General features: G+C 47.2%; 1 long non-coding RNA gene across 3 annotated transcripts; it reads right to left on the reverse strand.

Moving 5' to 3' along the window:
* Positions 1–6,588: 6,588 nt before the first annotated feature.
* Positions 6,589–23,832, reverse strand: LOC135291667 (uncharacterized). Of its 3 annotated transcripts, XR_010354424.1 has the most exons (9): positions 23,759–23,832; positions 22,049–22,166; positions 20,540–21,233; positions 18,459–18,588; positions 17,613–17,643; positions 10,628–13,169; positions 9,974–10,085; positions 8,168–8,402; positions 6,589–7,055 (listed from the first exon to the last, which is right to left on the reverse strand). It is a non-coding gene; the product is annotated as an uncharacterized LOC135291667 (long non-coding RNA). The 3 variants fall into 3 exon arrangements; XR_010354425.1 differs by lacking the exons at positions 6,589–7,055; positions 8,168–8,402; positions 9,974–10,085 and having other exon boundaries at positions 10,404–13,169; positions 23,699–23,792; XR_010354426.1 differs by lacking the exons at positions 6,589–7,055; positions 8,168–8,402; positions 9,974–10,085; positions 17,613–17,643 and having other exon boundaries at positions 10,404–13,169.
* Positions 23,833–24,783: the final 951 nt, after the last annotated feature.

The raw sequence follows: 24,783 nt of genomic DNA on the forward strand, positions 1-24,783 counted from the left end.
GGTGATACTCCCCCGGGTTATATATCACCCAAAGGAGTACGTATACGAACATCAGACCGTGTCCGAATATCATTTGATGAAAAGGGAGCCCTTCACAGCCTTAGCTCTCACGCTAGCTATATTGCTAGGGATAAGAGGAGCAGGAGTAGGAACAGGGGCAGCCGCTCTAGTAAACCATCAGAAGGGAATGAGGGACCTAAGAGTGTCAGTAGATGAAGATTTAAGTAGAATTGAAAAGGCCATAGATGGACTAGTAAAATCAGTAAGATCATTATCGGAAGTAGTGCTCCAAAATAGACGAGGGTTAGACTTACTGTTTTTACAACAAGGAGGGCTGTGTGTAGCATTACGAGAGGAATGTTGCACGTATGCAGATCACACTGGAATAGTAATAGATACCATGGCCGAGCTCAGGAAGCAATTGAAAAAACGTAAAAAGGAAAGGGAAGTGCAGCAAAGCTGGTATGAATCATGGTTCAACCACTCTCCTTGGCTCACAACACTCCTGTCCACTATAGCAGGACCCTTAATATTATTTATCCTAACATTAACTTTCGGGCCTTGCATATTCAATAAAATAATTAACATAGTAAAGGGAAGATTAGAAGCTGCCCACCTTATGCTTATTAGAGCAAGGTATGAACCTCTGAATGGTAGGGAAACAGAAGACTATTTAGAGCTCAGTAGAAAAGAGCTTGCCCGGTTTAGTGAACAAAAAGAATGAAATAGAAAAGGCGGGAATTGTGATGGAAACTTGACCTTTTTGTTCACCGATACGAAAAAGAACGTGATGTAAATAAGTAATCCGTAAGGCAGTCTGCTTACGAAAACGAAAACCACAAAACACAAACATTGCTAGGTTCGCTGAACTAATCAAACTACAAGTTGTTCCAAGTACTAGGTTCAAAGGTTCAAGCAGAGGGCATCGAGGAAGACTACCGAAGGCCTTCATCAACGACCACCAGGAGGCAGAAGAAGACCCCCTAGCAACTGGGCGAACATGCGCAGAGGGACACGGGAAGCGCTACGTGGCCAAGAAGGAGGAGGGTATAAAAGGAAGAACAGAGCAACCTCAGGGGCGGCAGTTGGTGGAGCGGGGACTCCCCTGCCGCCCAGCGCTGCACTTGCTTTCTCTTTTCTGTATTAATAAATTGGCTATGTAATTGACTCGAATGGCCCTTTGTGCTCATTTATAACAAGGAGAATGTGATATCAAATCCCCCTGAGGCTCAAGATGCCCTTGAGAAGATTGCTGAAGCTCTTCAACAGAGACAAGCACATTGTTTTATAATGATGCAACCATTTTTCCTTGCAGTCTTGGGAGAAAAAAATACAATTGTATGGTCTCATATTCCAATGGGATTCCTCAGAAAAGGACCGTTGATGATAAGAGAATGGATTTTTTTACCCTACAGATCTCCCAAAACAATTTTTACCACATTCAAAATGACAGCCCAAATTATAATCAGAGCCAGAGCCAGATTGTTAGTAATGGCAGGCAAAGATTTTGAAACAATCTACCTGTCTTTGAAATAAGAATATCGGACATTGCAAAGATTACTGGATTTGCAAATTGCATTATTAAATTATTCAAATGCTTGTTCAATTCATTTCCCATGACACAAGCTGCTGCAAACAAAACTAAGCTTCAGAGAAAAGTCCATGATAAGTGAAGTACTATTGGATGCAATAACATTATTCACTGACGGTTCAGGAAGAACACATAAATCAGTAATTACTTGGCAGAACGCAACCACAAAAGAGTGGGAATCAGACATTCAAACAATACAGGACTCACCTCAAATGGTAGAATTAGCAGTAGTAGTCAGCGCATTTAAATTGTTTCGAGAACCTCTCAATCTAATTACACATTAAAAACGCTAAGTTTTCCCAGTTGACTGAGATCTTCAACCTCTGGCTGCTTACCGGTACTATCCCAGATGTACTGTGGGACTGCCGGACAGTTTTGATACCCAAGTCTTCCAAGTTGGAGAGACTTGGTGATATCAATAACTAGAGACCCATCACCATTGGTTCCGTGGTGATTAGGTTGTTCTCCAGGATTGCTACTGCGAGACTGTCTAGGGCATGTCCCATTAACCCCTGACAATGGGGCTTTATTTGCGTGTTGGTTTGTGCCGAGAACCTCAAGTTATTGCAACTTGTGGTTAAGTGTGCAAAACGGAAGCATAAACTCCTGGGGGTGTTCGTGGACATTGCAAAGGCCTTTGACACTGTATGTCATCAGCATGTAATTGAGGGTCTGGTCCAGAGAGGGGTTGATCTGCATGTGGTGCAGCTGGTAAGGGAAATGTATAAAGACATCAAAATGTACATTTCCATTGGAAGGGAGAGGACAGATCCCATTTGCATTTGCTCTGGTGTCAAGCAAGGCAATCCCATGTCACCTGTACTATTCAATTTGGTGACGGATGCTCTTCTATGGAAACTCAAAAGTGAAGGTGAAGGTTTCCAACATGGGAATTTGAAAATAATGGCCATGGCATTTGCAGACAATTTAGTGCTGCTGAGTGATTCCTGGGATGGTATGAATCATAATATCAGAGTTTTGGAGACCTTCTGTGAACTTACTGGTCTCCGGACTCAGGGGGAGAAGTGTCTTTTACATCAAGCCTAAAAGGGACTCATCAATGACTGTCCCACTTGGGAGATAAATGGTTCCCCCCTGAAAATGATCCACCCAGGGAGCTCTTGGCACATGGGTTAACCCCTGGACTGGCTTTGCAGATTCAGGTTTATCAGAGAAACTCATGGACTGGTTCAATCAGATTGGGAGTTCACCTCTTAAACCTCTTCAGAAGGTCGATACACTCAGGACTTATACCATCCAGAGACTGGTATATCTGGCTAACCATACCAAAGTGAGCGTGGGCCATCTCGAGTCCCTTGACCTGCTGATTTGAAAGGCAGTTAAGGAATGTCTTCATCTCCCTCCGAGCACATGTGATGCCATCTTGTATTTGAGTTTTAAAGACAGTGGTCTAGGTATTATCAAGTTGGCAGCACTTATTCCAAGTATACAGGTGAGAAGACTCCATAGATTGGCAGAGTCTTCTGATGAGTCTCTAGTGGGTTTTTAAAGAGAGGAACAGCTGGAATTGCTATTTGAAAAGTTGTGGTTGAGAGCAGGCAGAAAAAAAGAGTCCATCCCACCAATTTGGGAACCTATACCAAAGATTGAAGGCGCTGGTGATGAAAGCCAGTCAGAACAGGAGGCACTTGTTCCTAAAGTCTGCTACCCAAGACCTTGTAATTGGCAGAAAATGAAGTTTCAGAAATGGGTAGATTTGGTTGCCCAGGGCCATGGTGTTGAGAACTTTGAGAATGACGGTATCAGTAATGCCTGGATTAGGCAGTATAAGGGCATACCTCACCAAAAACTTATAACGGTCCTACAACTGTGAGCCAATGTCTACCTGACAAGAGAATTCCTGTCTAGTGCTAGGCATGAGGATTTTGTTCGATCATGCCGACATTGTGGTGCTGGGTTTGAAACTGTAGCTCACATTGTTGGGAATTGTCCAATCACTCAAGATGCCAGGATCAAAAGACATCTGTGAGATCCTTAGCTGTGAAGCTAAGAAGGAGGATTGGACGGTTTTTCAAGAGCCACACCTGAGACATTATGTTAACAAAGTGTTTAAATCAGATTTAATTTTTGTGAAGGATTCTTAAGGTGTTAGTGGTTTATGTCACAGTGAGATAGGAGCACAGTAGCTCCTCATTGAGGGAAGCTGCTGCCGAGAAGGCCAAGAAATATCAGCGCTTTCATTTGCAAATACAACAACTGACTCATGCGGTAAATATTGAATATAGAGGCTTCCCCATGGGGGTCGTAGAAAGTGGTATTGCAAGAACTCTGAGCTGCTTTTGGCCCTCGGTCCCTCTAAAATTAGGCTAGAGAAGACCGCCTGGGCCTTGGCATCCAAAGTACTTGTCACCTTGGTAAATATAGTACATATATTGACTAGCAAAGCTCAATCGATTGTACCTGTTTAGTACTATTGTAGAAATAAACTAGGCCCCTTCCCTTGGCCAATTTAACTGGACAGTGGAATTGGTTTCACGTGGGAGGGGTTCATCCTTCATAACCGTGTCCTTCTAGCCTGTATTTTGGTCTTTCAATTCTAATCTGGACTTCCAGTGGCTGGCCACCTTACTTAACCCAGAAAAGAGACATTTATTATTTATATATGTTTATTGAATAGCCAAATGTCTCGTCATCTAATTAGTGACGTGCATGAATGGATGAACGAGATGCCCACTGTCCCTACCTACTATCCAGTGAAACCACAACCAAGGGAACGGCTTTTCCAGCAGTTTTTAAAGCAGTTCCTGGAACAGGGCAGCATGATAGTCATCACGTCTTTGCCTGGAAGGTTGTGCAAGATCTCCAATCGAAAGTGCCACAGTTTGGTATTAATTCCTCAGAGGCAATGCAATAAATACATATAATTAATGCGGATATGCTTGCACCTTATGACATCATGCATCTTGCTACAATTTTAGTCCAACCAGTACAATACCGTGTATTTCAAGAAACTTGGAGGCAAGTGGCTTGAGCGCACAGCTTCAACAAATATGCAGCTGTGTCGTGGTTTGACCAGGAAGTGAGTTTCTGGGAAAGTTATGGTCAAACCAATCAGTGGCCAGATTTGAAAATTGGCACTTGGTATGGCCACTGGGGACTTGGATACGCCTCTGAGAACACACAGGGGTTAAAAGTAGAGGATTCCCAGAGGCACTTTCTCTTTTGAGTCCAGTCGGTGAGTCAATCTCACCTCTCCTCTGCCCAGCTGCGTCTGGGTGGGGCAGGGGAGGCCATGTGACCTGTGGGAAGGGAGGCCGGAGCCCTGCAAGGTGCAGGGGTGGAGGAGACCTGGGATGTTTGGGCAGAACCCCCCCCCCCCCAGAAGAGAATGATAGACTGTGCTGGCTTGAAATTTGATATCTTGTCCCGGCACCATGGCCTGGAGAAGAAGGGGGGGGCAAGGTGCCCAGCCGCCAGCAGACCGCGGCTGAGGTTTTAACCCCCTTGGTGCTGAGATAATGGAAGCTGTAAAAAACACTGATCCTCCCCAGCTGAGAATTGAGAGGGGACAGAGGATGGGCAAATGAGAAGAAAGCTTGAGTAGGTGAAGAAATGCTATCAGATGAGAAGTGCCCTAGATGGAGGAGATGATTTGGAGTGACCTTTTGGCTGGACTTTTACATGGCCCCGGGACAGAACCAATTTCTTCCTGTAATGTAGAGACTGCACCTTGGGAGAGGCAGTTGGCCAGAAGCCAAGAGTGACAAAGCTATTGTAAGAAGAAGTAGAGGGAACAGAGACTGATGAGGAGGGTGTAGTGGAGCTCCCTGCCTTCAGCAGAGAAGAATCTCTGTTCATGAAGCCCTTCGACCCCAGGGGGTGAAATATAGGGGGGACAGGTGTCCCAAATAGTGAGAGGCTGCCACTTCTTGGAAGTGGGCAAGGAATTCTTAAAAGAACCTAAGAAGCAGTTTAGATCCATGGACAGTGGTAAAAACACTGGACATAGAAAGAAGATGGTCACTACAGCAGATTCTCTCTGGGCGGCTGCCACATGTGACATGGAAGCACAAGAAGTTCCAACTATGTTTCCTGGGGAGGCCCATAGTGCAAGAGAGAGACTCCACTCTCCTGGTGAACTAGGGGGAGGTTGTGTGAAGCATAGTATTAAACTGAGAATTGAGTGTTAGAGAGGATTGCGTGTTAGAGGGGTGGGGGGAGGAGGAGTGTTTTGGAGGTGTTCCATTGTGGATTGCTGTGTGTGGGCTTTTTTTCTTTTTTTCCCTTTTGCCTCCATGTTGTAAATTAATAAAGTGTTGTCTTTTCCCTCCATTCCCAAGTTGGACCCTGCTTTGTTCTGTTTCTGAGTCATATCTCACAGTAACCATTTTAAAAATATACCTTTCATGGAGGCACTGGCACTGTGCCAAGGTCAAACCATGACGGTACAATAAGAACACCAGTTGTATCCGTACCTGACAAAAATCCATCTTGTCCTTGTTGCTTGACCCAGTTTACGAGGATGCTGGGCCTGATTGACCATCTGAAGAGGGCACACGGGCAGAAAAAGGTGGTATTTAAGTGCTCAAAGTGTGGTAAGCAAAATCTTAATTACCACAGTATAGCGTGTAAAGGTACAAGTGTGTGTGGTTCCTACTGGCAAGTGGGTCTGTGAGGTATGCCAACGAGGGTTTGCCACCAAGATTGGCCTGGGCCGACACAAAAGGATACGACATCCTCTTGTGAGATATCTTGAACAGATTGATGCCTCCCATCCCAAGGTGTCATCATTGAGGGGGGCCCACAAGAGGGTATGGACTGAAGAGGAGGAGGCTCTCCTGGTACAATTAGCGGACATATTAACCAACTTATTGCGGAGCAGATTCCATGCAAACTCCTAAGCAGATCAGTGATAAGAGGCACCTTCTGGGGAGAGGTCCCTCTGTGAAAGATCAGGTTGGGCTGGAATGCGTGAGGGAGATGGTACATCACTCCGGGTCTGCTAAACTGCCAAAGGAGGGACGGTTGAGGCTCCATTACCGTGATGCCATCAAAACTGGTTTATTGCCTGGCATATTTGCCAGGTATCATGAAGTCTTCAAGAAGGCATTGAAGGGTCAAAATCTGCCAAAGCTGGTGAATGAGGGTTTTGATGAGTTTCGAAATAGCCTGGGTGTGCCAGGCCAAAATATGAGATCTAGCAGGGGTTGAAAAAGGCAGATGGTTCGTGGTCGGAGTGCATCCAAAACAGCAACTAATTGGATGCGTAAAAGGGCGGTAAAAAGAGGGAAATTTCTCAGTTTTCAGGTGTTGTACGAGTTGCATAGAAGGCATCTGGCACCTATTATTCTGGACAGTACGGAAACTGTGTGGTTCCAGTTACCATCTGGGGTTGTCCACGATCACTTTAAGATACAATGGGATACAACTGGAGAGTTTGGTAGCTTGGCGAATTTCCCTCCGCATGCGGAGACAGATAACATCGTATTTGAAGGCCTGATTACTGAAAAGGAGATTGAGAAATACGTGAGTGAGATGGCTAAGTCCTCTGGTCCTGGGCCAGATGGGATTACTTTGGGTCATCTTAATAAAAGACCCGAAGTTTTCCCAGTTGACTGAGATCTTCAGCCTCTGGCTGCTTACTGGCACTATCCCAGACGCGCTGCAGGACTGCCGGACAGTTTTGATACCCAAGTCTTCCGAGGTGGTGAGACTTGGTTATATCAATAACTGGAGACTATCACCATTGGTTCCATGGTGATTAGGTTGCTCTCCAGGATCGCTACTGTGAGACTGTCTAGGGCATGTCCCATCAACTCTCGTCAACGGGGTTTTATTTGTGCTCCGGGTTGTGCTGAAAACCTCAAGTTATTGCAACTTGTGGTGAAGTATGCGAAAAGGGAGCATAAACATCTGGGGGTGGTGTTCGTGGACATTGCAAAGGCCTTTGACACTGACAGTCATCAGCATGTAATTGAGGATCCAGAGAGGGATTTACTTGCATGTTGTGAAGTTGGTAAGGGAAATGTACAAAGATATCAAAACGTACATTTCCGTTGGGAGGGAAAAGACAGATCCCATTTACATTTGCTCAGGTGTCAAGCAAGGTGATCCCATGTCACCTGTACGGTTCAACTTGGCGATGGACCCTCTTCTATGCAAACTCGAAAGTGAAGGTGAAGGTTTCCATCATGGGAATTTAAAAATAATGGCCATGACTTTTGCTGACGATCTAGAGCTGCTGAGTGACTCCTGTGATGGCATGAATCGTAACATCAAAATTCTGGAGACCTTTTGTGAACTTACTGGTCTTCGGACTCAGGGGGAGAAATGTCATGGCTTTTATATCAAGCCTACTCAGGACTCGTATACTATCAATGATTGTCCCCGTCGGGAAATAAATAGTTCCCCCCTGAAGATGATTGACCCAGGGAGCTCAGAGAAATTTCTCGGCACATGGGTTGACCCCTGAACTGGCTTTGCAGATTCAGGTTTGTCAGAGAAGCTCATAGATTGGTTACATCGGATTGGGAACTCACTCCTCAAACCTCTTCAGAAAGTCAAGATACTTAGGACTTATACCATCCAGAGACTAGTATACTTGGCTGACCATACCGAGGTGAGCGTGGGCCTTCTGGAATCCCTTGACCTGTTGATTCGTAAGGCGGTCAAGGAATGGCTTCATCTTCCACTGAGTACATGTGATGCCATCTTGTATTCGAGTTTTAAGGATGGTGGTCTGGGTATCATCAAATCGGTGGTGCTTATTCCAAGCATACAGGCGAGAAGACTCCATAGGTTGGCGCAGTCTTCTGATGCGGCTCTGCTGGGCTTTTTAAGGGATGAACATCTGGAATTGGTATATGAGAAACTGTGGGTAAGAGCTGGTGGAAGAAAAGAGTCCATCCCATCGATTTGGGAACCTATACCAGGGATAGAAGACGGTGGTGATGAAGGCCAGTCAGAATGGGAGGTACCTATTCCGAAGATCCGCTACCCAAAACTGTGCAGTTGGTGGAAAATAGAATTTCAAAAGTGGATACATCTGGTTGCCCAGGGACATAGTATCGAGAATTTTGAGAATGATGACATCAGTAACGCCTGAATTAGGCACTACAGCGGCATACGTCACCAAAAACTTATAACGGCCCTACAGTTAAGAGCAAATGTCTACCTCACAAGGGAATTCCTGGCTAGGGGTAGACAGGAGAATTTTGTTCAATTATGCCGGCATTGTGCTGCTAGATTTGAAACTCTAGCTCACATTGTCGGGAACTGTCCAATTAGACAGGATGCCAGGATTAAGAGACATAATGCCATCTATGAAACTCCTAGCTGCAAAACTAAGAAAGCGGATTGGACAGTCTTCCAGGAACCATGCTTGTGAGATGAGGTTAACAAACTGTTAAAGCCAGATCTAATCTTTGTGAAGGATTCCAAGGCATTGTGGTTGACATTATGGTTAGATATGAGCACAGTAACTCCTCACTGAGGCAGGCTGCTGCAGGGAAGGCCAAAAAATATCAGTGCCTTCACCCACAGATACAACAACTGACTAATGCAGTGAACATTGAATATGTAGGCTCCGCCATGGGGGCCTGTGGAAAGTGGTACTGCAAGAACTCTGAGCTGCTTTCAGCCCTCGGTCTCTCTAAAACAAGGCTAGAGAAGACTACCCGGGCCCTAGCATCCAGAGTCCTTGTGTCTGTAGATATTGTACATATATTCACGAGCAAAGCCAGATCGATTGTACCTGTGTAACATTACTATAGGAATAAATTAGGCCCCTTTCCCTGGCTGGTTTTTGCTGGACAGTGGAATTGGTTTTGGGTAGGAGGGGTTCATCCTTCATAACCGTGTCTTTCAAAGCCCATCTTTTGGGCTTTAAATTCTAATCTGGACCTTCAGGTGGACGGGCCACCTTACTTAACCCGGAAAAGAGATCTGTATTATTTATATATGTTTATTAAACAGCCAAATGCCTCGTCATCTAATTAGTGACGTGCGTATGAACGGATGAACAAGAGTCCCACTGTCCCTACCTACTATCCAGCGAAACCACAGCCAAAGGAACAGGCTTGGTTCAACACGAGCCTCGTCATGCTGTGGGTGTTGATGCCTTATTGGGCACTGGGCCTTTTGCCAACCCAGATTTACAGGCAAGGTGGGATCCTTCAATTCTGACACAAGCTCAGCAAATAGGTGTGAGTGCTTTAATTGAAACAATGGAAATGGCAGCTCCAAAACAGAGATATGTTACTATACAACAAGGATTGAGAGAACCATGTTTGCAATTTGTGGAAAAGCTTGCTGCAGCTATTGAGAAACAGGTAGATGATGAACCTTTGCCACACAGATTGTGTATACAATTGGCTAAAGAAAATGCAAACCCAGGCTGTAGAAAGATTATTGACACCTTACCTGGGGAGCCCACATTGTCTGAAATGGTAACTGCTTGCTCAAAAGTTGATTCAGTAGAGCATAACATGGCAGCTCTTGCTGCAGTTCTAAGACCTCCATCAAAATGCTATAGCTGTGGACAGCAAGGGCACGTAAGGGCACAGTGTAATACCCAGAAAATAACATCTAAGTCAAATGCAAGCAGCAATACTATGTGCAATTGTTGTGCCAAATTTGGGCACCATGCTAAACAATGCAGGAGTAAATATCATGCAAATGGTCAGCTACTGTAGGGAAATGGGAGGAAGAGCACAAAGAAGCACATGGGAACCCAAATACCCAGACAACCACAGCAGCAACTACAGGCCTTCCTGGTACTGCAAAGCTACCCATTTGTGAACAATACTCAGGGGTCCACAGGGACTGATATACCCACTGCTGACACAGTAACCATTTTGACAAAAGAAATATGCGAAGTTCCCCTCAATGCCTACGGTCTAATAGGATGAGGATTGAATGCATTTTTGATAGGGAGATCAAGTACCACACTTAGAGGTATTCATGTGCATTTAGGATTTATTGATGCTGATTATATAGAATAGATTCATGCTATGGTATCAATCTATGACCCCCCTGTCACTATTCAGAAAGGAATTTGCATTGCTCAACTTGTACCTTTTGTGGGTTCTGTTCCAAATACAGTGGACCAAAGTCGTGGCACAGGAAGTTTTGGATCAACAGGGGTACCTCAAGTGTTCTGGACTGAGAAAGTAACAGAAAACCATCTGGAAAAGACATGCATCCTCACAGCCAGTGGATATCATCCAAGAACCATATCAGTAACAGGTTTGATTGACACTGGAGCAGATGTTACAATACTGTCGCGACTTTGTTGGCCTCAATCGTGGCCTCTCACTCATGCATATTTTGGACTTATAGGGTTGGGTGGTGCTACAACAGGTGGCTTGTCAGCCATTGTAATTAATGTGAAACATCCTGATGGCCAACTGTGAGTGTCTGTCCGAAACTTCCCTCATTTTTTGCCTCTCGACCATCATGAAAGCCAAGACCACCGGGGAAAGGAAAAGATCCTGTTCTGAAAATCCAGGTCTGACTGGTCCACCAAGCCAAATTATTGTCTATGGGTGTGTTTGCTCAACTCATGGAACACTGCACCCAAGAAGGGGCAGTGTGCTCTCCTTCGCCTGCATCACCTAGCAACGCTAGTCCTGGAATTTCTCCACCCTTCTGACTTGGCTGGACTTTCTCTCTGGAATGACCTTCTTGGTGGTCACCACTAAAAGACCCTCCATTCACTGTACATCAACCACCGTGACAGATGGACTGAGATGGGAGAAGGTTCTCCCCTCAAGGACTGAGACATGCGACCCCTACATGGAAAAGCCCCCTCTTCTTCCCAAAAGGATTGAGACTGAAATCCCTACTGTAGGGTGAGGGAAGGCGTGCATGGGGACCAAAGCAAGTTTTGCAAGCGACCACTGGACCGAGAATACAATGGTTCTTGCCTACTGCTGATGGACTTTTTGTACGACGCCTGCTGCTGACGGACTACTGATAGACTTTTTGTACCCTTTCTCAATAGACTATTTTGAAATGTGTCCCCTTGCCCCATTCAAAAGGACTATAAAAGAGGTTAGAGCTGACTGATACCCTGGAGATCTCCCCTGACATGAAGACGACAGGCTCTTCGTCGACCGGACTTTGAGGGACTTTGTCATCTACACGTCTGGTAGCTATACACCGCCTTGCCTTTCCTCTCTTCTTTTCTTTTCCTTATTCTTTCCCTTTTCTTCATTCCCCTTCTCTCTAACGCGTCTTTGCTGTGGCTATTCAATAAAAGTATATCTGTTTTGATTTTACTGCAAAATCGCCTTGTCGTGTCAGGTTTTGAACATTGAGATTAGAGAAAAAGAACCTTCACGAATCACGTCCTTAGGACGGATCGTGTCACCAACAAGTTAACATCAGACCCCACGTTGCTGATGCTCCTCAAAGATTGTGGGGACGAGATTGCTTACCTCAATGAGGTGTCAAAATTACTACGGATTTTTAATAGGGGCCACTGTGATGCAGGGCGGTGAACATCCAGTTGTAGCCTTGACACAGTTGACAGATAAACCTGTCTGGGTTGACCAGTGGCCCCTTACTACCAAAAAGCTTACATCCCTGCAAGAATTAGTCACAGAACAATTGCAAGCAGGACATACTGAAGAATAATTCAGCCCCTGGAATACCCCTGGTTTTGTAATAAAAAAGAAATCAGGAAAATGGAGAGTTTTACATGATTTACAGCAGACAAAGGCTGTAATGGCAACAATGGGAGCTTTACAACCAGGCCTTCCTACACCTACAATGATTCCACAGGAATGGCAAATAGCTGTCATTGATTTGAAAGATTGTTTCTTTACTATTCCACTGGCTGTGCAAGACAAAGAAATTGTTTTTGCTTTTACTGTGCCTTCCACAAATCATGCTGAACCCAACAAAAGATATCAATGGAGGGTACTCCCCCAAGGCCTGAAAAACTCTACAACTATTTGTCAATGGTACGTGGGCACAGGCCTTGTCAAAAGTGCAGGAGCAATTATAATAACTGCTATTGTTATCATTAGATGCATGATATCTTGTTGGCATCTGAACAACAAACAGTTATCAGCTCTTAAACAATGTGCTGTTACAAATTTGAAAGCCTTTGGTCTGATCATTGCCTCAGAGAAAGTACAGGAATACATGCCTTGGAAATATCTAGGGATGTTGGTGACTCAAGTTATGCCTCAACCTGTGAAATTAGACATTGGTGTTAAAACTGTTACTGATGTACAGAAATTGGTTGGTTCAATAGGTTGGACTCAATCATATTTAGGCATAACCAATCATCAGATGCAACTATTGTTTGATTTGCTATCAGGGATCACTTCCTCTACTGATGAGATGTTATGAGTAGAAAAGTTGTCCCTTTTTTTAAGTTGTAGAGTTAACAAGTTAAACCAATTGCTGTTGTTAATAACTTCATGTTGTAATCACCTGTTGTTAATAATTTTTCTTCAGTTACCTGTTAATGGTTAGAAATCAGCCCAATTGTCCCCCTGCGGCTTCCCAGAGGATTGGCACCTGAAGGCTGCAGGTAGTGGTGGGGAGGCGACGTCAGAGCTAGTATGCAAATGAGGAAGCCCCTCACCAAATCTTGAAAAAAACCCTAAAAACAATGAGCCATCACGGAATTAAGAGATCTAAGTGATGTCCAAAGGTGAGGAACTTAATCTTGTGTCTATTAAGATCCTTTTTGCCTCTCACCATAACTTAAAAGGAGGTTGACTAGAAAGAGGATATTGAATGTCAGACTGAAAAGGTGGAATGTTCTAATCTCTCATGAGGACGGAAGACCCAGGTCTTCCAGCATACCAGCAGACACAGCTGCATCATCATCCTCCTCCTCTGTGCCATTCCTGGCAGCAGGGGCGGCATGGGCACGACCCGTCATTTCTTCCCACTCAAGCCGATCTTTTTAATAAAGGCATTAAAAAGGAGAAAGATCTCCTGCCATATTCATTTCAGTTGGGGTCTCTTCAGGAGAGCCATGCCTGAAGAGGACACCAGGACTGGGACGGCCACCCACTCTGGACCTGCAGGACAGGTGGCTATCAGGACCAGAGATCGGCTTGGGACCAGTGATGCAGAGGAGCACTGGACTGGTGAGAGTATCCAGTGGTGAGAGGAGGGGGCGAGCGAGTGGTGTGTGAGTGAGACAAGGGCGAGCAGCTTGGCTCCTCGAAGTGAGTGAGGACCCCTCAGTACCGTGGTTCCGCACCCCCGCGAGGGGGCCGGCCGGGAACAGGGGGAAGCGAGTGGAATTGGTGATTGAGGCACCTCCAAAGGGGTAAAGAGGGCCCCCCTCCAGGCGTACAGAGGAAATAGTGTGTGAGGGGCACGCAAAAGCCCTGATACAAATCCTAACGAGGGAAGTTAGGCAATTTAGAAAATCAGGCAGTTTTGTTTTTAAGTCCTGATGACGGAGGTCAGGCATGAGACTCGGCAGAGGAAGCCGATCTCGAGTTTTAAAAATCCTGATAATGTAAGTCCTGACGGGGGACGTCAGGCAAACTAAAAATTGGGCCATGGTTTTGTTTTAAGTCCTGATGAAGAAAGTCAGGCAAAATCACAAGTCCCAAGAAGGATTCGGGCAAGTCCAAAAGTCCTGCAGGCAAACAAAGTCCTGACGAAGGAGGGAGGTCCGGCAAACTCAGCCTCAGAGGCTGGGGTCTCAAGGTTGTTTTTTTTGTTGCGTCTCAGTGAAGGGAGGCCAAGGTCTGAACAAAGCCCTGACGAAAAGGGGTCAGTCAAATTGGAGTTTCGGCAGAGGAGGCCAGGACTTCTCAAACAGGTTTTCTTTGGTTTTTTTTGAGTTGACTGTCAGTATATTTCCTTTAGGTAGAGGCACCATTGTGATTATTTTTTGAGGCCCGAAAAAATGGGACGATGTAATAGTAAGAAGAGAGGCCAGAGACTGAGGAATATAACCCCCCAGAGTCCCTTAGGTGAACTATTAGAGAGATGGGGCTCTAGAGAGGCCACAGGGGGATTAGATAAGGTGAAGATGATTCACTACTGTTTAGAAGTCTGGCCAGAGTTAGATGTGCAAGGAGGATGGCCGTGGTGTGAGACAAAAGACAAGAGAAAGTGCCAACAACTGAGTCACTATCTGACAGCTCGAGAGAATACTGATCCCGGGCAATTATTATATGTATCTTGTTGGTTGAAGAGTGCTATTGAGGATGAAGGAGTGTGAATTTGTAAGGTGCAGAGGAAGAAAGAGGGGAATGAAGGAGGGGATGCTGGAGTTAAAGAGATTAGTAAAAGGTGGGACCCCCTGGACTACTTGCCTCCTGATGCCCCTCCAACTTATCATTCTCTCCTTCAGGCACATCAAATGGCAGATCCGGCTCTTCCCCTGGCTGCCATTCCATTACCGCCTCCTCTAATTCCTTCTTCTACCTCTTTGGCTTCCTCTCTGGTAGACCTGGTAACATCCCTGGTGGCCATTCCCTTACCACCCCCTTCGACTCCTTCAGTTGTTTCTGCACCACCACTAGTGCCTACTCCACCTGTTGCACTCTCCACCCCTTCTCCAGCTCCACTTAACATACACTCAGGCTCTTCTCCCCCTCCTACTGCTGTCCCTTCACCTCCTCCTAACTGGGACACAAATGCCTCCTTATCTGGTAACCTCTTATCACCGGATACAGCTGTTGACCTACAGCCAGTCCAGATTAATGCTAATACCCCTCAAATTAATAATTTTGTGTCTGAGGATGGGCCATACTGCAGTATCCAATCCAGGACCTCCAAGGTAGAGAGACTTTTTCCCCTCAGAGAAGTTCCTATGGGAGGAGTTGGCTTTGTGAAGAACGCTCCTCTAACCACTTCTGACGTCAGGATTCAAGAAGGAGTTAGGGAATTTAGTTGAGGACCCTGTGGGCATTGCCAACCAAGTGGATCAATTCTTAGATCCAAATATCTACACTTGGGGGGAGATTAATTCCATTTAAATATATTATTTTCCCCAGAAGACGTCCGGATGATTAGAGTTGCTAGCATAAGAATTTGGGAAAAAGATAACTGTCCGGGACCCCGAGTGCCATCAGGTGAACAGAAATTGCCACTAGCTGATCCCAACTGGAACCCTAATCAGGAGGAAGGGAGGAAGGCCATGATAGAATACAGGTCTTTCATAATTCAGGGGATCAGAGGATCAGTTCCCAAAGGAACTAATACAAAATTGGCATTTGAGGGTGCACAAGAGAAGGATGAAACTCCTGCTACTTGGCTTAATCACCTAAAGAGGAACTTCCAGTTGTACTCCAAAATAGACCCAGACACCACAGAAGGTCAAGTGCTACTAAAGGTCCAATTTGTTACTAAATCTTGGCCTGATATACGGAGAAAACTGGAAAAGATTGAAGATTAGCAAGAGCAGGACATTAATGAGTTATTGAGAGAAGCATTGAAGGTGTATTTAAGGAGGGAAGAAGAAAGAGCAAAGGCCAAGGCTAGGATCCTGGTCGCTATAGCTAGAGAAAGTGTGGAGGAAAGAAACTCTATCCCACAATCCAAGGTAACAAAAGAGTGGGCAGGTCCACTACCAGGAGCAGGCAAGGATAGGCCAGTACCACCAAGTACAGGAGGAATGGAGAGACCTCAAGTCCCTTTGAGACAAACGCGCTGCTATAATTGCAGAGAGACTGGGCACGTTAGGTGGAAGCCTTCTCAACTAAAAGGGAAACAGCCCAGGTCGTAGCAAGAGTAATCTTGGAGAACATTGTCCCCAGATATGGAATAGTGAACACCATAGACTCAGACCAAGGTCCACATTTTGTGGCCCAAAATATAATTGAAGCTTTAGGAATAAAATGGACATTACATACTCCGTGGCATCCCCAGAGTTCTGGGAGGGTGGAGCAGATGAGCAAAACTCTCAAAAATGTATTGACTAAATGGATTGAAGAAACAAAAATGAATTGGCTAAAGTGTTTGCCCCTAGCGCTTTTGCACCTCAGAACAAGGCCCTGGTATGATATAGGGATTTCACCCTATGAAATGATGTTTGGACTGCCATTCTTGTTAACGCCCTGTAGCACAGGAGACTATTTGGAAGGAGAAGAAGCTACCAGAAAATATTTAGAAGTCATTGGAAGAACCCTGGAAGAACTTAGAAAAAGAGGATATGCCCCCCCAAACCTCCCCTCTTGACACAAAACTACATAACATTAAACCAGGAGACTGGGTTTTGATAAAATCCTGGAATAGTGGACCATTAATGCCTAAATTTGAAGACCCCTTTCAGGTACTCCTCATTGCTAATTGGGCTGTGTGGACCAGAGAAAAGGGTTGGACCCACATCACGAGAACTAAAGGACCAGTCATATTTCTATGCCCCGGCACGTCTGGGCTTGTCCCCACGCGCCCAGCTGCAACATCCAGCTAGCCAAAAGTGTCTCTGGGGTGAAACAACTGTGACAGTTGCTGCTATTTGGGTCAGCAGCAGGGGTGAGACAAGCCAAGGCATGTCCCATCCACAATACTGGCCCTGGAAATGGAGGCAATGGCTGCTCTCAAGGCCTGGGTGGTGGCGGCCAGCAACAAGGTGCTGGTGGCTGTGGATGGGTGGAATGTAGGAAAATAGTGATGAAGGTAATCTCACCCCTAAGGAGTTACAGCTGTGCTAATTATCAAGCATTAGGAACAGGCCTGCCCTTAATAGGCCACAGCTAGATCCAATTAGGATAGGAATTGTACAAGAGTAGGTTGGCTGCTCAAGAAGTTAGATGGAGTTTGTTGGCTGTACTGAGAAGAAGGAGTCAGTGCTGTGAGGAGCTGCCCAGGAGGGATCACCAAGAAGGTACGAAACCTTTGCAATAAGATGGCAACAGATGGCCACTATGGCCAGGAGAGAGGCTGTGGTGTTCACCATCCGAGGGATGGCAGCCACCAAGAGGAAACAGCAGGTGAAGGAGGCCCTGGGGAACTTGGTGGCCGCGTGTCACAAAGCCACTGTGTTCTCCTGGGAGCTGCACTGCCAGCTCAGGGCCATCAAGGCCACCCTGTAGTGGACAATGGGCGTGGCCTTCGATGTCCCCAATACCTTGCTGGCTGCGGTAGATGAGGCTGAGCAGCTGTGGGAGGAGAGCACACACAAGTTCATTTGTAACCTGCTGGGAAGACTTAAGGAGATCCATTATCTCCTCTTCAGTCCCTCTGGTGGCCCTGGTGGCACCAGTGGCCCTGGTGACCAGAGACACTGAGTGGGACCAGACACTGCTGGCACCAGGAGCAGCACCAGGTATGGGGCCAGGGACACCGCCAGGGCTGCTCCCATGGTCTGAGGGGAACACAAAGAGGATTTGAGGTTAGGGTGTTTTAAACGAGAGTTTAGGGGAAAAGAATCAGAATTTTGGGGGAAAATACAGGGAGTTTGGGGGTGGAGAAATGAGAATTTGAGGGGAAAAATGATAATCTGGTTTGTTGTATGGGTGAATAAGGTGAGAAATTCATGCATCTTTTATTTCCTCTGGAAAGCAGGTACATGGATTCAGAGCTATCACACCCTAACTCTTAAGTTTTTGGGGTTAATTTAATAATGGCACCTCCTGTAAGGAAATGACACTGGGAGAAATTTTCTCCCAATCCTTTAACCATCTCTTTGGATCTATCCCACCAGTTTTTGAAGGGATCAGATCCACCCTAAAGACTAATGATATCATACAGTGGCTGGAGTTGCTGATAGGCTTGTTCTATTTAGCATGTAGAGATAAAGGAAAATTAACCTGGATAACCACCCTGACACCTACCCCAGAGACAAGGGATGCTGCCCCAGAACCTGAGCCTGCCCCACAGCCCACCTCAGATATAAACTACCCAGATTGGATGGGGGTTCTGCTGAAGGAGATATACTCCTTTAGCATCTGTCCCATCTTGTGTATTTCCCCACCTGGTGAGAAGCTCTCCCCTTGACTTGAAGAGGGAGAATCTAACAGTGCAGCAATGGAACCAGCAAGGGAACCAACATGTCCTGGTTCCAGCTGAACTGCAAGGGCACTCACAGCCAGCAGCAGCTGCCCCTGTAGAAACAAGGAGATCTAAGATGAAATCAAAGCACCCAGGTAAGGAAGGGCCCTCACAACCCACAGGAGACCCAGAGGTTGCAATCATCACTGAGTCCCTGATGAACAAAAGTCTCCAAAATCTGCACAAAGACATTGTACAATGGGGATGTGAGGCTTATACAACCTGACTACTTTGGGTCTGGGACCTTATGGGTACAGGAGTCCAGCTGGATGATGGTGAGGCAAGGAATTGGGGACCCTTGACCCAGGACTCTGGGTATGAATCAGATTTTTGTAAGGGAGCCAGGGTCCCTTTCCCTCTGGGAGTGGCTTTTAAGGAATGTCAGAGAGAGGTTTGTCCACAGGCAGAGAATGCAGGCACTGGAAGACCCCTGAGGAAGGGATCCAACAGCTGTGAGAAGTGGCAGTATTGGAGGTACTCTTTGGGAGGGATGGACAGCATGATAATGACCCTGACAAGGTCAGGTGCACAGGGCAAATGTTGTGGAGTTTGGCAAATCCAGGGCCATCTCAATACACCACCTTCACTGCAACGATCACTGCTGATACCAACCAAGAGACAGTGGGCTCTGTTGCCAGCAAGCTCAGAAATTATGAGTGTGATCAATGGCCCAATGCAGGCTCATGTCTCTGCCATGGTCAAGGAACTCAAAGAGGGGATGAGGGAGGAGATGAGGAGGAACAATTCCCACATCACACCAGTGCAAGTCACAGACCCCAAAGTCAGAGCCCAATGTCCCCCAGCTAGACAGAGAGGGTACACACCCCAAGAGCTGACCTGTGGTTCTCCCTGCATGACCATGGGGAAGACATGGGAAGGTGGGATGGAAAACACACTTCTGTCCTGGCAGCACGGCTGCATCAATTCAAGAGAAAAACACTAACCGAGGGAGTTCCACTAAAGTGAAGGCAGCCTCAACCTCCCATGACTGAGCTGCCAGGTATGATCTGTCAGTCCCCCTGGAGGTACCTTTAGCATATAGCCCAGAAAGAAATAATAACCAGTATTAAGTTTTGTTTTGTCGGGCCAGGGTTTTATGAGCCTTTAAAAGAGAACTTAATACACAAAGGATAGCTCAGCTATTACCTTTGGAGGCAAATAATGAGCAGGATGGCTTCTGCTGCAGTGTTGGAAACAAAACTGTTTAATAAAAGGAAAAACAATAAACAGAAAATCCGATCCAGGTACAGAGGTCTGCTCCTGGTAAAACACCTTCACAAAAGTCTCGTAGTTCTTTTGTCTTCTCTTTTTCTACCTGATGGCCCAGGCGGGATCTTTTGGCTCTCATCCAATTAGGTGACCCCAAGGTTTTAGTGAAGTCTCTGGGGTCCTATAAGGTGGCTTTTCACCTGATCGTTGGGAGAAACTTCTGGGCCTCCTTCCTTTTTTGGGGGACAAAGGCTAGTTTGTCCCTCTCTCATTGGGGGCATCCCCCTACACTCCTTCAAACCAGGGTTAGGGGGACCCTGCCTGTAGCCAGTGTTAGGAATATAAGTAGTAATTCGTGGAGATAAATAGTGTATAAAAATATATATGTGAACGGAGTAAACTGGGGAGAGAAAAAGGGGGTGGGAAATCCCTTCGTTCCCTTTAGGTTGAGAAATCCAACAGGATGACGAGATCACAAGACCTCGAAACCGCAGCAGATGCACATCTCAGTATTTGCATCCAAAGGGAACTCCAGCTGCACCAGGGATGAGCATTCATCAGCACCTACGCCCAAAGACACCAGGTGCTGATGGCCCAGACAAGATGCCTATCTGTGGGGATCAGAACCATCAACACATGGAATCTGAATGCCAGATTCCGGGAACCAGGGAAATGGACCATTCTACCCCCGGACGAGGCTTTGTCCAGAGAAAGAAACCACCTTGAATATGAAGAACTCAAAAGGAAACAAAGACTTTCTGACGCAGGCCAAATAAACTGTATAAAAACTGCTACCTTGCAAGCAGTAGGTGTGGATGGGGAGCTCTAGGTACCAGTTGGTCCTTTCCTCACGTTCACCCGTATCACTTCCCGGGGGTGATATGCTGGCCGTTTCGGTGGTGGCTGTCGAGACTGTTTTTATGGTCGTGAAATAAATTTTATTTCTCATATTTTTATTAAAATTGGCTAATTCGCATTTTTTATTTATAACAGTGATGAAGGTAATCTCACTCCTAAGGAGCTACAGCTGTGCAAATTATCAAGCATTAGGAACAGGCCTGCCCTTAATAGGCCACTAGATCCAATTAGGATGGGAATTGTAAAAGAGTAGGTTAGCTGCTCGAGAAGTTAGATGGAGTTTGTTGGCTGTACTGAGAAGAAGGAGTCAATGCTGTGAGGAGCTGCCCATGAGGGATCACCAAGAAGGTACAAAACCTTTGCAGTAAGATGGCAACAGATGGCCACCATGGCCAGGAGAGAGGCTGTGGTGTTCACCATCCGAGGGATGGCAGCCACCAAGAGGAAACAGCAGGCGGAGGAGGCCCTGGGGCTCCTGGGGGACTTGGTGGCCGCGTGTCACAAAGCCACTGTGTTCTCCTGGGAGCTGCACTGCCAGCTCAGGGCCATTGAGGCCACCCTGGAGCAGACAAGGGACATGTCCTTCGATGTCCCCAATACCTTGCTGGCTGTGGTAGATGAGGCTGAGCAGCTGTGGGAGGAGAGCACATACAAGTTCATTAGTAACCTGCTGGGAAGACTTAAGGAGATCCATTATCTCCTCTTCAGTCCCTCTGGTGGCCCTGGTGGCACCAGTGGCCCTGGTGACCAGAGACACTGAGTGGGACCAGACACTGCTGGCACCAGGAGCAGCACCAGGTATGGGGCCAGGGACACCGCCAGGGCTGCTCCCATGGTCTGAGGGGAACACAAAGAGGATTTGAGGTTAGGGTGTTTTAAACGAGAGTTTAGGGGAAAAGAATCAGAATTTTGGGGGAAAATACAGGGAGTTTGGGGGTGGAGAAATGAGAATTTGAGGGGAAAAATGATAATCTGGTTTGTTGTATGGGTGAATAAGGTGAGAAATTCATGCATCTTTTATTTCCTCTGGAAAGCAGGTACATGGATTCAGAGCTATCACACCCTAACTCTTAAGTTTTTGGGGTTAATTTAATAATGGCACCTCCTGTAAGGAAATGACACTGGGAGAAATTTTCTCCCAATCCTTTAACCATCTCTTTGGATCTATCCCACCAGTTTTTGAAGGGATCAGATCCACCCTAAAGACTAATGATATCATACAGTGGCTGGAGTTGCTGATAGGCTTGTTCTATTTAGCATGTAGAGATAAGGGAAGATTAACCTGGATAACCACCCTGACACCTACCCCAGAGACAAGGGATGCTGCCCCAGAACCTGAGCCTGCCCCACAGCCCACCTCAGATATAAACTACCCAGATTGGATGGGGGTTCTGTTGAAGGAGATATACTCCTTTAGCATCTGTCCCATCTTGTGTATTTCCCCACCTGGTGAGAAGCTCTCCCCTTGACTTGAAGAGGGAGAATCTAACAGTGCAGCAATGGAACCAACATGTCCTGGTTCCAGCTGAACTGCAAGGGCACTCACAGCCAGCAGCAGCTGCCCCTGTAGAAACAAGGAGATCCAAGATGAAATCAAAGCACCCAGGTAAAGAAGGGCCCTCACAACCCTCAGGAGACCCAGAGGTTGCAATCATCATTGAGTCCCCGACGAACGAAAGTTTCCAAAATCTGCACAAAGACATTGTACGATGGGGATGTGAGGCTTATACAACCTGGCTACTTTGGATCTGGCACCTTATGGGTACAGGAGTGCAACTGGATGGAAATGAGGCAAGGAATTGGGGACTCTTGACCCAGGACTCAGGTGTGAGTCAGATTTTTGTAAGGGAGACAGGGTCCCTTTCCCTCTGGGAGTGGCTTTTAATGAATGTCAGAGAGAGGTTTGTCCACAGGCAGAGAATGCAGGAGTACCACCATAGAATGCGCTGGAAGACCCCTGAGGAAGGGATCCAACAGCTGAGAGAAGTGGCAGTGTTGGAGGTACTCTTTGGGAGGGATGGACAGCATGATAATGACCCTGACAAGGTCAGGTGCACAGGGCAAATGTTGTGGAGTTTGGCAAATCCAGGGCCATCTCAATACACCACCTTTACTGCAACGATCAATGCTGATACCAACCAAGAGACAGTGGGCTCTGTTGCCAACAAGCTCAGAAATTATGAGAGTGTGATCAATAGCCCAATGCAGGCTCATGTCCCTGCAATGGCCAAGGAGCTCTAAGAGGAGATGAGGGAAGTGGTGAGGGAGGAGATGAGGAGGAACAGTTCCCACATTGCACCAGTGCAAGTCACAGACCCCAAAGTCAGAGACCAGCATCCCCCAGCTAGACAGAGAGGGTGCACCCCAAGAGCTGACCTGTGGTTCTCCCTGCATGACCATGGGGAAGACATGGGAAGGTGGGATGGGAAACACACTTCTGTCCTGGCAGCACGGCTGCATCAACTCAAGGAGGGAAACACTAACAAAGGGAGTTCCACTAAAGTGAAGGCAGCCTCAACCTCCCATGACTGAGCTGCCAGGTATGATCTGTCAGATCCCCTTGAAGGTACCTCTAGCATGTATGCCCAGCAAAGAAATAATAACCAGGGCTGGAGGGGTCCTGCCTCTAGCCAGGAAGAAGCACAGGAAAATCACAGTTGTAGGCAGTGTGGATCTGATGGCCTGGCACATCAGAGCCACAAAAAGAGCAAGTGTTAGTTGATAGTGGTGCACAGTGTGTGTAGCATTAGCACTGATCATGTTATAATAAGCAGCCCAGCTCAGCTCCATGAAGCAGCCTCTGGGCTGACTGACAGAAGCTCACAGCCAATGCAAGCTCTCCTAAGATGCAGGCATTGCATTGGTTCAGAGTCTGGGGGCACAGAGATAGACCAAGGAGCTGTCTCGACCCGGCAGTTTGGAATGGGCTATAAAAGGCTGCTGGAGGTAATAAATGAGGCAGTTTGTTGATGAGCAAAGGGAGTTTGTAATGTGTTGTGTCTCAGCGAGACGAACACCACAGGATATTAATGTAACAGCAGTGGGGCTTGCTCGAGGCTGCAATGAGTTCATCAATTTCATCTTCCTCGGAGCTACCTGAGCAAGAGCTCTCTGATTCGGCGGACCCGGTTGTACCATATAATCTATTTTGCCTACCCCCGATCCTAGGAAGCACCACGCAGGATTTGCTGCGTCTTTTAACCCGGGCTGCGCGTCCGCCTCCATCTGTGACGTCACTCCCAGGCGTTCGGGGTTGCCATGGAAACTGACAGGGCTGAGAGCCGAGAGACTCCTCCCCACATGGGAGGTTCCCTCTCCGCCCTCCCGGTACGAGGCTCTGCCCCGGCTCCTCCTCTCGGGGCCGTGCCGGGGGCTGTACCCGCCATCCATCCCCTCCCCTCTCCCGGTACAAGGCTCTGCCCCGGCTGCTCCTCTCGGGGCGCTGCCGGGGGCTGCACCCGCCATCCATCCCCTCCCCTCTCCCGGTACAAGGCTCTGCCCCGGCTCCTCCTCTCGGGGCGCTGCCGGGGGCTGCACCCGCCATCCATCCCCTCCCCTCTCCCGGTACAAGGATCTGCCCCGGCTGCTCCTCCTGGGGCGGGGGCGGTGGCCGCAGTGGGGGCGGTGGCCGCAGTGGAGGCGGTGGCGGCGGCATCCCCGCCTGCCAAGGCTCGCCTTTCTCCTCCTTCACTGCCCGGGACCCCGTCTGAGCTGCGCCTCCCCCGCCCCCGATCGTGGCGGCGGAGGGGGCACGCCTTGGCCCGGCCCGACCCCACCCTCAGAGCGGGAGCAACTCGATCTAAGTCTTCTTCCTACTTTGTTTTACTTTCGTTGTCCGATATTGGCTCTTTTTCCTTTTTTCCCCTTTTCCCTTTCAGACTAAGGCATGCTCTCCCTTTTGCTTTGCTGCTGGGCTCCGCTGCCCTGCTGACACCATGAAGAGCCTCGCATACTCCAGCTCACCTGAGCACCCTGAGTGTTCATCCCGGGGTATACGGGAAATCAAACCTGATATTAATCTCTCATCCAAACTCGGGCTTCGTCTGATTGTCCTCTAGTTCATACCGATCTAGTTCAGATCTTTCCTGAGAGTCTGATAAGTTTGTATTTGAAAAACAAGGCTCCCCCCCTCACCCCGTTTCTCAGTACTAATCCCACGGGAACGCCTCTCGGAATGTTAT

This window comes from Passer domesticus, assembly GCF_036417665.1.
Source record: "Passer domesticus isolate bPasDom1 chromosome 26 unlocalized genomic scaffold, bPasDom1.hap1 SUPER_26_unloc_1, whole genome shotgun sequence".
NCBI lineage: Eukaryota > Metazoa > Chordata > Aves > Passeriformes > Passeridae > Passer > Passer domesticus.